Here is an 11,386-nt window from a genome sequence, read left to right as displayed (position 1 = left end):
TCAAATTACGTACAACACAATTACTGTATAAAATTCCTAATTTCTTGTCGAGCATTATTTAGTTTTACCCACGCATGCTTTGCATTCTCACAAGAGCAGACAAAGGATGTAATACTCACAAAAAGCGCAAACAGTCCTGATATTAGTAATCGCTTCAGTGGCTATTGTGGTAGCTCTATCAGAAGCTTCTCTGACGTCAGCGATACCTTGCGCCAGTACCCTGCCCTCGAGCACCACGGCTCCGATCACCATCGGCACCGATACCAGCGAGACCAGAGTCATTTGCCACGTGAAGAACATGGACAGCGTGATGCCGATCACGATAGTAGCTGATGCCTGCATTAGGGCGCCGATTCGAGTTCCTGTTGCCTGCAGAATTGATTATGGGGTATTTGTTAAAAAATTGTTTTAATAGCAGAGGAAACCAAACGCATAATTTTTTGGTACATTTAGCATGATAAGATCTACCAAAAGTGATTGAACATAGGGCGGCAGTACAAGCTAAAATCGTTTTGAGCAGTTGGTAGAAGACGAAACCAATATAGCAACTTGAACAGATGAAGAATCGAGCCGGTAGACACGCCGGTTACAGAGCTACTATATCTCCTACTAAATCTACTATTGTATTATGTCCAGTACTCACGCCTTGCACCGCAGCTGCATCTGCCGCCAGCCTGGCGCACAGTGCTCCTACGCCGTTCTTGGGATCGTCAAACCAGCCTATCTCTTGTGCTAACATGGACCGGAATGCAGCCACCCTGAAATCAATAATTATTAAGTATAGAACATCTAATGAGCAAGTCTAACTTTTATGCTAAGTGATATTTCCGACCTACAGGCCTTCACAATACCAAGATTATAGGTGGGCTTGTTGATATTTCGGGATAGTAGGGAGAGTTGCGGGTTAAGAAGTCTATTGTCTAAACTTCGGAGATTTGAATACTTACTTAAAAGTTAGGGAATGATTCGATTTCAGGGATATGATCGAAATACTAGAGTTAACGAAATATTTATTCCTCAAACATTTTCCTATTTCATTGACTACATTTTCTTTAAGCATTCTGTTACTTTGGGCCGGATTATAAGTTATTTTTTCATTATATTTAAGTTAACTTGTAAATATTGAGAAAATATGTACAAAAGTAAAGTTTTTACCTGAGTCTAGCAGTAAGCCGCACTCCAGTCAGATTGAAGATGAAGATTTGAAAGAATATGCCGACGCCGGTCAGTATGCCCACGAGAAGGAAAAGAATTGCGATGACATTCGTCTCGCTGCGGATCCAGTCGTCGTCTGTACTCTCTAGTAGCTGAAAATTAAGGAATATGTTTTATTTAATTTGTCTGAAAGTTAATCATTATTATAAGTATTTTAGTTTGCAATTACTCAATCATGACGAAGTGGTGGATGAAGTCTGTGGAGGTGGTAACATGGTGATGCAACCAGTTTTTAAACGTGTTTGTTGATCAGTCAGTTCCTCTCAACACAAACTAAGTTAGACTCTAGTTATTCCTACTCCTTTTCTAATCAAAGTTGTGTAACCAAAACAATGTAGTTATTGCACCAATTTTAATGAAGATATTAGCTGGCAATACAGAGATGATCTGGATTTAATTTGAAGTGACTACTTCACTATAACGCAGGATCAAGATTCGTGGTAGGATTTTGGGGAGACTTTTGCCCAATATTGGGACAATATTATGACCTAAAACAATACAATTGAAAATTTGTATTTGCGTTTTCACTTACACCATATGTCTCACCAAACAGCACCGCGAACATAGGGAACGAGAACCCAGCAGCAATGGCCGCCAGAACCCCGATGACCATCAGCCACTTTTCTGGCTCGCACATTTTCATAATCTGCCACGTGGTCGGTTTGAACACTTGCTCTTCTTCTCCTCCAATACCAGACTGTCTTCCGACCCTGAGGACTCCAGCGAGCTGGTGCTCTTCATTGAGTCCACTGATGCTAGTTTTTTTAGCTTGGGTGTGCGAAATTTGGTGCCTGTGTATTGAGAAGCGAAAATAATAAAGCGGTTACCAAAGTAAACAAACACTTTTATTTTTGGGGAATTTGCTTATATCGGTAGTATTATGTAGGAGTACTAAATTAAAACCAAAGCACCAATGTATCAATAATTCCAATAATGCTTGTGAGCAGTAATTTTATCAATTATGCCGAAAATAGGGATATTTTCGAGATAATTGGGGAATATTCTGGGGATAAATAGGGCTATATACTCGAAAAAAGCACTCTTCTCGAATTGACACAAAGTTCATAAAGTCCTTGACTTCCTCTAACATTATACTCACGTTTGCCCAGATCGCTAGTGGATGACATATTCCCCGCCATGCTGGGTTCGTTCTCAAGTACTAAGTGATAGTATCGTCCTTTGAGGGCCAGTAGTTCGTCGTGAGTGCCCTCTTCTATCACTTCTCCTTTGTCTATGAATATTATGCGGCTTGCGTTCAACACTGTCGCTAATCTGTCGTAATAAACCAATGATTAATTGTATCTCATGTTACATTACAATTATTTGAAATTAATAATAGTAAACACATTATTAAAATTTTAAATATTATTTTCATTTCTTCATAGCTTGGAGTAGAAATGGATCTCGTTAGGTTTGTTCGCGGCTTTGCCTGCGTTTCCTCCGGTTCGTGAGAAATTTAAGAGAGTGTTTATGTCCCGTTTTGGAAATACAGTTAACTTCGGACTAACTTTAATCAAAATAGCTTCAGTGGATTACTTAGAAAAGATATACTTATAGATTGTCTGAAAATATTGGGTTCACGATTTAATGGCTTTTCCTTGCGTAATTAATAATAAGAAATATTATAGATTAACACACAGCTATGTAATTTAGTATCAGTCATCCAAAACCTAGTGAAAACATAGTTGGTAGCTACTTTGATTCCTATTACCTGTGGCTGACCATGATGGTGGTGCGTCCGTGCGCGGCGGCGTCGAGCGCGCGCTGCACCTTCGCCTCGCTGTGCGAGTCCAGCGCCGACGTCGCCTCGTCCAGCAGCAGGATCTTCGGCCTCCGCACCAGCGCACGCGCGATGGCGATCGCTGCTTCTGACCCCTGATAGTTGAGCCCTCGCTCGCCTATCATTGTATCGTAGCCCTATTTTGTGAATGATAATCTATTTGAATTGCTTCCAACTTATACGTTTTTATATTCAATTAAGGGATCCTAGGTTCAAGAGTAGATTTTTAGTTTGATTAAAAACTTACTTCAGGCAACTTCTTGATGAAGTCGTGGCAGTAGGCCTGTTTCGCGGCGACTATGATCTCTTCATCTGTACACGACGGATTACTCATGCTGAAAAATTTGCACCACGTTAAGGCATTTTTAAATTGAGTAAGTACAACATATTGTATATGGTTTCTCAAAGCTATTTAGGGGCATACTTTAAAAGTTAGGTTCAGCGTATACCATATCCTTAATATAATATTTAGCAGGTACACTTGAATTTCGAAAACAGTAATTTATATGTATTTTTCCTTCTTCGTTTGTTCTTTGGCGTTTTTTATATCGCATAATGGAAAACATAACATCGCTATATTTACGAGTATGAGTTCTACTGTGGCACTAGTGCTGCAGAAATAGCTCGAAGGTATAACATGTATGACGCTGGTGTCGCAAAAAACACGTTATAATTTTTGGTTTAAACGTTTTCAACATTTACAACCGCTTTTATGTCGCCAAATGATAAAGATCTAATTAACCGACATCTTACCACATACAGTTTTGATCATTTTATCATAAATGGTAAAAGATCTATAATTACCGACTACCTACTTTCTTAAAAGGGGCAATCTATTTCCAATACCTACCGTATATTATCCTTGATACTCCCAGCGAAAAGAACAGGTTCTTGTCCGACAACAGCAATATGATTTCTCAGATGCCGTACATTCATGGCCCTCAGGTCGTGGCCGCTTGCCTTCACGGTGCCTTGCTGGGTCGTAGAGTCTTTGCAGCAGTTGGAGTACAGTGGACTTGCCGCAGCCACTCGGCCCGACCAGAGCTACTGGCTCGTTCTGGTTGATTTTCAAGTTTATTCCGTGTAGAACCTGGAATTTGTCGTTAAGTATAGCCAGTTCATCACAGTGTGATGGAAGGGTCTTGGGGTGGAATCGGTGCTCAACCGTAATGGTACTTGTGACTAGTAGAGAGGTGACGTAAAGTAACAATTTATTTCTTTGTTCGTAAGGATAGTGAGACTTTACCGATACACCTTATTTTGTTTTTAAAAAGCTTATTGCTTTCAGGGTTCTTTTATTTGCTCGATTAATGATTTACCTCTGTGAAATTTACCAAAGTCTCAAAAGGCACATGTTAACGTTAGTAACTTTGATTCTCATCATGGTTGTTTCACCACAAACTTTTTTTCTAATTTATCACCGAACCGCCTCTATATACCTCACCTGAACATCCTCTCTAGCCGGGTACCTAAAGAAGACATCTTTAAGCTCCAAATCGCCATTGAGTTCAGGTTTGCTGCCCTCCGTGGAGAGGCTGTCTATGGCCGGGCTCCTGTCTATCACGGCGAAGATGGCCGCACAGAAGCCCGTGCGTTGGCAATAGCCTCCATGTGCGGAGCAGTTAGACCCACATTCTGAGCACCTTGAAGTACGCTAAAGAATATCTGGAAAAGTACAGGGTGTTAATGAAATATGAATAAGAAAAAATTATAGACTATGTTATAACAAGATTAAAAAGCAATTGTCAATGGTATTAGTTCAGTTTTATTTTAGCTATAAGTACTCTATTTTAAGAAAATGATACGTTTTGTTTTTAGAATGGAATTACTAATACCCTTAGCAACGAACAGTTACCTAAGTGAAACTCAAAAGAAAACAAATTTTATCACGTTAGCACGTTAAATACCAACAAATTATAATTCAACAAGTTCTAAATATCTACACAAAATTCTTGACAATCTGCTAGGATAAATAAGTGATAATATTATGAAAAATGTCATGAACTTACAATCATCAGCACAGCTGGCGTGTATATAGGTGAAGTCTCATGCCGACTCTCAAGGATCAGCCCCACGCCATACCAGAAGGCGAGCGCGTACGTGGCGTATATGATGAGCCACATCACAGCGCTGCCGAGACCTGAGAACACGCCCTTTCTTGTGCCCATCTTCTTTGCCGGGTCTAGGCGGACTGTGTACCTGAAAACGTGGTATAGTAATGTATGTTCTTCTCATAATAATGATTATACTGTGTTTGATGGTACCGCTCTTAATTTTATTGCTCGATGTCATGGCAGAGTCTACTGTTCTAATGTGAAGTTATAGTAAAACGTGAGACATACCACCGTTTTAATAATCGATCTCAATTGATTTTTTGATCCATCGTAAAAATGCACCAATCGAAACAGAGTATTTTTTGACAACTTTCTAATGTCTTTTATAATTGCTTTATTCTAGGGACCAAATTGAAGATTTAAATTTGGAACGTTTATTGAAAAATTTCGTTAGGTTAAAGTGAAAGGTCGAAACTTCTTATTTTTTCTAAATGAGTTTGATATACCTCTTTATTTCTTTCTCTTCACCACCAAAAGCTACCACAGTCCGTATAGCCGCTAATACTTCCTCAGCCACCACGCCGGCGATGCTGTATGCTTTTAATTCTTGCGTCGTTAGAGATGATTGTACCTGAAAAATAATAAGGCGTCAAGGTTATACGTTTTATAAATTTCATTAACATATTGTTGTCTTGATGTAGAATGAAAATCCTTTGTTATTTCCTTCCTAAAAAATCATACATTTTTAAACAAATTTATCATCGGTTTAAAAAGTAATATAATTTCCAAAAAAAAACCATACCTAACACTTTAGAAAAACTTGAATATGTTTCATAGGGTTTCTATTTAACATTTACATGCTGCTTAAATGTATCTTCTACTAGTTAAAACCTGCTAAAAACATAAGACGTATACTTCAACCACATGATATCACTCACTCTAGCAACAATAGCAGTGGTGGCGATAATGACTGGAGTGCAGGAGAGGATTGACCAGCGTGAGTTCCCAGCCGTACACGAAGGAGATCAGCACGGCGGTCACGAACGACATCACAAGATATATCAGCATCGGCACCTTCTCACCGATGCCTTCGCGGAATTTCTCCAGGTCGCTGTGGTGGTGGAATTATTTAAGATCTTTTTCTTTTTCCTGCAGCTTTACATCAAAGCAATTTCATACAGTTAGTAATTTTAGGTTGGTGATCTTGTAGGAATGTTATACTTTGTTTTAAGGTACAAAAATATCAATCTATCAAAGGTTTGAAATAATAATAATTTACAAAAAATATATATTGCAACTGTTAGTTTTGGCTTCGGGCAAATAGGCAGATCATAATTAAAAAGAAATCATCAGTATAACACAATATCTGGTGATAATAACTTACTCGGAGACCTTCGTGGCAAAGTTCATGGAAGTGTTGAGGTCGTACCACGTGATGTCCTGACGCAGCACCGAGCGAAGGAAGTGGGTCTTCACTCTCTCGATCTGCACTTGTAGAACAAAATAATATTAGTAGTAAAATAATATACGAACTTCACAGAGTTTTACTTGAAGTAGTTTGTAAATATTTTCATATTTTACTTTCATTTATTTTTATGTTATGAGTTTAAAGAGAAATTAACATTTTTATTAGTGTTGTGCTTCTGTCACTCTTTTGAACCGTTAGTTGGTTAAAGCTAAGTATTTAAAATTTATGACGTTCCCTTCACCGTGAATTTCTTTATGATGACTGATTCCATTCAGTATCAAATAATCTTGCCTTTTTGAGGATTTGATAGTTCATGATGGTGATGATATATGATCAGTTAATCTTGCTGCTCTCATACAAACACGAACCTGTTTGAGCGCGGTGTAGTTGAATAAGTCCACGCTGATGGCGCCTACTATAAACTGCGCCACCGAAAACACGGTGCATCCTATGCCGAACGCCTGCGAATCTTCAATCAGCGCTGCTCTGTTCTCTGCGCGGCTTGCGTTCGTTCTGATGATTAAATGTAGCAATTATTTTGCTGTAGAGAATGGGTCGCAGTTCTAGCAGCAAAGGTTGACCGTATAATCATAGTATCCTCTGCTATTCAAGGATTACCTAGCTAAATTAGTGAATTAATCTTGAATTTCATCAGTTCCAGAGATCTTCTCTATGTAGAGACAACATTTCAATTGCTGAATAGATTTTCGTAGTAGAATTGAAACTGGGATCTTTCAGTATCATATTTGGATATATTCATTAGAATATAAATCTCCACTGCGACAACCTTTCAATTAAGTAGGTAACAGATTACTAAAAAGCCATAACATTTGATAAATCTAGGTCAAACTCAAAATTATTTCCTGTACTTACAGTATCCTGCCGCCGCCGAACCACGCGATGGTGAGCGTAGGACACGAGCTGCCGATCATGACGGTTCTGTCGATGAGGAGTGCGGTGAACTCGCCGTAGATTATAACACCGATCGGCACGAACAGACCGTTCAGGGACGCTAGAATCACGCCCAACACCAGCAACCCGATCTCCCATAGTTGCGCGAATCTATACTGTGAAGTGAAAGGAGTAGTGGTTAGTATGCTATGTAAGTACACACGACAGTAAGATCAGAGTGGAATAAGCAGTCAAGAAGGTCTCAGCATAAATATTATAGTTAAGCAATTTTCTTTTTTAGGAAGTGGACGAACCTAAACAATTTTTAGATGCCTTTATACAATGGTTTCTGGTCGCAACTATAGTAGTAAACGTAATTAAAACAAAAGATTAACAGTTTGCAAAAAAATGTGTGTTATTTTAGCTGCAGAAAGAAAATCGTCACAGAGCTACCGGAGGTATTCTTTGCTATTCTCATATTACCTTCGGATAATGTGTGAAATAACAATAACGATTATTGATACAAACAGTTGTATGGTTATAATTTGAATGTAAATCTTCAGTTACTTTTACGCACTGTTGAATTTAGAGCAATATTTAATCACATCATTATTAATACTATTTGGATCAGCTCCAATGTACGCACAGGGCATAGTTTGATCGATTGTCACGCACTACACATTTATTATCTAGTAAAAATTATTGCACATACACATTATGTATGTCATACCCATTTCAGAATGAATGAAATTGTTACGGTTAAGTTATTCTATTAAATAGAAACTATTTTTCGGATTTTATCGCGGTTTTATTTTAATTTTCTCCCGTTTCGAAGACTTTGCATCCTTCATGGTCACGGGGGGGACTGGGGTATTCCATTTTCATATTCCAGGGCATATGTCCCATTGTTTTGTTTTTTAATGTTCTGGCAGTATAGTTACGGTTAATTAAACAAGAGAAAGGTGATTAACTATGTGACGCTGCTAGATAATCAAACCAGCGATTCTACCTCCCTGGTAAACTGTTTAAAACTCATGCTTTCTGTGTTTCTAATTCCCTCACTTATAATTGTTGGTGTATCATAATTTTACTCTTAACAATTACTATAGAACTGTTCTTGTTTTATCACATCTAGTCAACATTCGCTCGCAATATTTTTTGATTACCCTGAATAATATGACAAGCCTGCCGCTCGCCTGATGGTAAGCGATGCGACCGACCATAAACAGTAGAAACACCATCCAACGCCCCGAATTACAAAACAATGTTTTGGAATTCCACTGCGCTCGCCATCCTGAGACATGAGATGTTAAGTCTTATTATGTCCAGTAGTTACACAAGCTACGATGTTCTTAAAACCGGAACACAACAGTGACTACACATTGCTGCTTGGCGGAAATAGATATTGCGATAGCACCAACCCAGGCCTGACTCTCACATATGAGAGACCTACCACCAGTAGGTGGTAGTAGGTAATACATTGTATTTTACGAGATTATCTGTGGGTCTTTGACCATGTTGTTAAAAAAATCTTGTATACTTACTAGCCGGAACCAAGATACGGGGATCGCAGTGAGTTTGTCTTCTTCACTGTAAATAAAATATAAATATTTAGTAAAAATCATGTAAACGGTTAAGGATACAATGCTATATCTCGGGTAACGTCGCGACGTACCCGACTACGTACTCTATAGGCAAAGATTTTAGAATTATACCAGTTACTTTGTTTATAGGTGACGATTACGTAATCCAGCTCCAGTCTAGTTAGTGGTAAGTTTTGCTGAGGTTATGTTAATGTAGTCCACGTAGCAAAGAAGGTCGACGATGCTAGACCATCATTAAAAACTAGATTTGGAGGCCTAAATCAAAAACTGATAGATTTCGAAAAATAAACAGTACCTACATCTATAAAAACTATAGTGTTAGCTATACTACTGATATACTATGCGGTACCCAGTTTTCTATAACGAATTACATATAAGGTCGTTATTAATTACTAACTGGTAACTAAGCTGATAGTTCCATTTATGGATAAATAAATTATGAAACATAAACAGTAATTTACTAATTTTGGAAAAATTCAACTTAATCCTCTCGCTCCAGCTCAGTGGTATTATTTTTAAACGTTTTTATACTTAGTCTTTCCCAATTTATCAATACAATATCAATTCAAATTTAGGTCCAAATTAATTAAAAACCATCTAAAACTATAAAATTTGTAGCTTTAGTATTCAGTTACTTACGCTTGTTTGTTAAGCGCTTTTCAGCAGCTAAATAAGCGGAGTGCTGCGCGAGCGTCTGTATAGTAAGCGAGTTGGACCGCCAACCGAGCGAGTACGCCGGCCGCTGCTCTGAGACGCCGCTGCGCCTGGAACTTTGTGACGCTCTTTAACGACTCATCGCGTTTCATTCTCGAGTCAACAGCTCTGGAATAATAAATACGTCATATTATGCTGACTTCAAACAAAAGGCAAGTCATGGGTATAGCCAGAGAGTTTAGGGATTAAAAAGTCCCCGAAATAATGTTTGTTTTAATAAGTGATGTAGATGACTGATAATCTTCTCTTATTTTTTCAATGAATATATCATTCAGTACACAATTTTGTAGTTACTTTTCTAACCCCAGATACTAAAACATGGCTACGTCCATGAGACGGAATAATTGTGTAGACTGGTGAGGGATAAACATCTCTTGTCAATCAGCACTCTATATCCACGCTCCGCCCACCATGCGGTGGGGTGGGAGTTCTTTATTAACTGTACAATTAAGATCAGCTAAAGTAAACTCTATGTGAATTGCAAAAAGACGTCGCTAATAGTTGGCCGCCGTTACCAATGCATGGCTTTGAGCAGTCGATGCTTAGGAAACCTTTTTACCCGATACCAAAGGAGGATCATAATTTTTTCTTTACTCCTTCCAAGCGCGAGGCTTAAGACAGTTGCCCTTTCTGCCATCTCCCAAGGCGCCCACTATTTCTTATTTAAAGAAAAAGTGTATTTCTGATCTCTACCGTAGAGTCTACATTGCTCTAGCTGCAGTAATATAAATAAATCTGGAATTACGTTTACTATGTCACAAGTAACAGCATTTGCAGAACTTGCGTTTTCATTCACGATATCATTGATAAATATTTTTTATTCGCATATTAATTGTAAGACATAATGACAACATTGTCAGTTTGGTCATAGTCAAAGAGGAGCGTAATGCCAAATTTATGGTCTGATGTTTGCTTGAGGATTATTCATATTTCCAAATGTCTTAAGCCGAAGTTTTTCTACAGTAGTAGGACTGGCAGACGTTGTCCTACCACAGACCATATTTCATGTGAACTACCTTCCATCTTTTAGGTCTCTATAACAGCACCACCTATTTCGTCCACGATTATCCTACGATTTAAGCTGGAATTAACTAAATTCACAAAAAAATAATTGAAAATATTAGGGTTTCGGAAATTACCGTGGCCTAAAAATTTTTCCAGTTTTCAAATTGCCAAAGATCCCGTCTTATCTCATCGATTTAGCAAAACACAACAAAAAGGGTCAGCCGGTCGATCCGTTGTCAAGTGATGCTCTACTTATGGTAACTGATATTTGTTTGTATAGATATGGAACTAGCAGTGTAAGACCCAGTTAGTTTACTCGATGGTAAACAAACCCTGCGTATGCGCCCGTCTGTGTAGGTGCCACCTGTCACCAAGTTAGATCATATTAGAAGGGCTATTATGCTCTGCTTTATATCATCAAACCTGGATTCCTGAGAGATATTAATGTAAATACAGTCAACTCTAATGTTCCAAAGTCATAGCGAAATAAATGTACATTTTGGTTCAGACTTTTGTCAAAGATCATTCATCAGAACGGCTTTTTCATATTTTCATTCGTGTGTTCGTTGTCACTATTTGTGATGTCGCCATTGGTAGGTACAAATACAGAGAGTAGAATGGCCGCGTTCCTTTGTTCTTTCTCTCCATTCATTAA

The 11,386-nt window shown here is 38.3% G+C and overlaps 1 pseudogene; it reads right to left on the bottom strand.

Annotated features, from left to right (window-relative positions):
• Window positions 1-119: 119 nt before the first annotated feature.
• Window positions 120-10,594, bottom strand: LOC119193216 (annotated as a pseudogene).
• Window positions 10,595-11,386: the final 792 nt, after the last annotated feature.

Source organism: Manduca sexta, unplaced genomic scaffold (assembly GCF_014839805.1).
Source record: "Manduca sexta isolate Smith_Timp_Sample1 unplaced genomic scaffold, JHU_Msex_v1.0 HiC_scaffold_3769, whole genome shotgun sequence".
In the NCBI taxonomy this organism is placed as follows: Eukaryota; Metazoa; Arthropoda; class Insecta; order Lepidoptera; family Sphingidae; genus Manduca; species Manduca sexta.
This window is presented reverse-complemented; position numbering and strand designations above follow the sequence as displayed.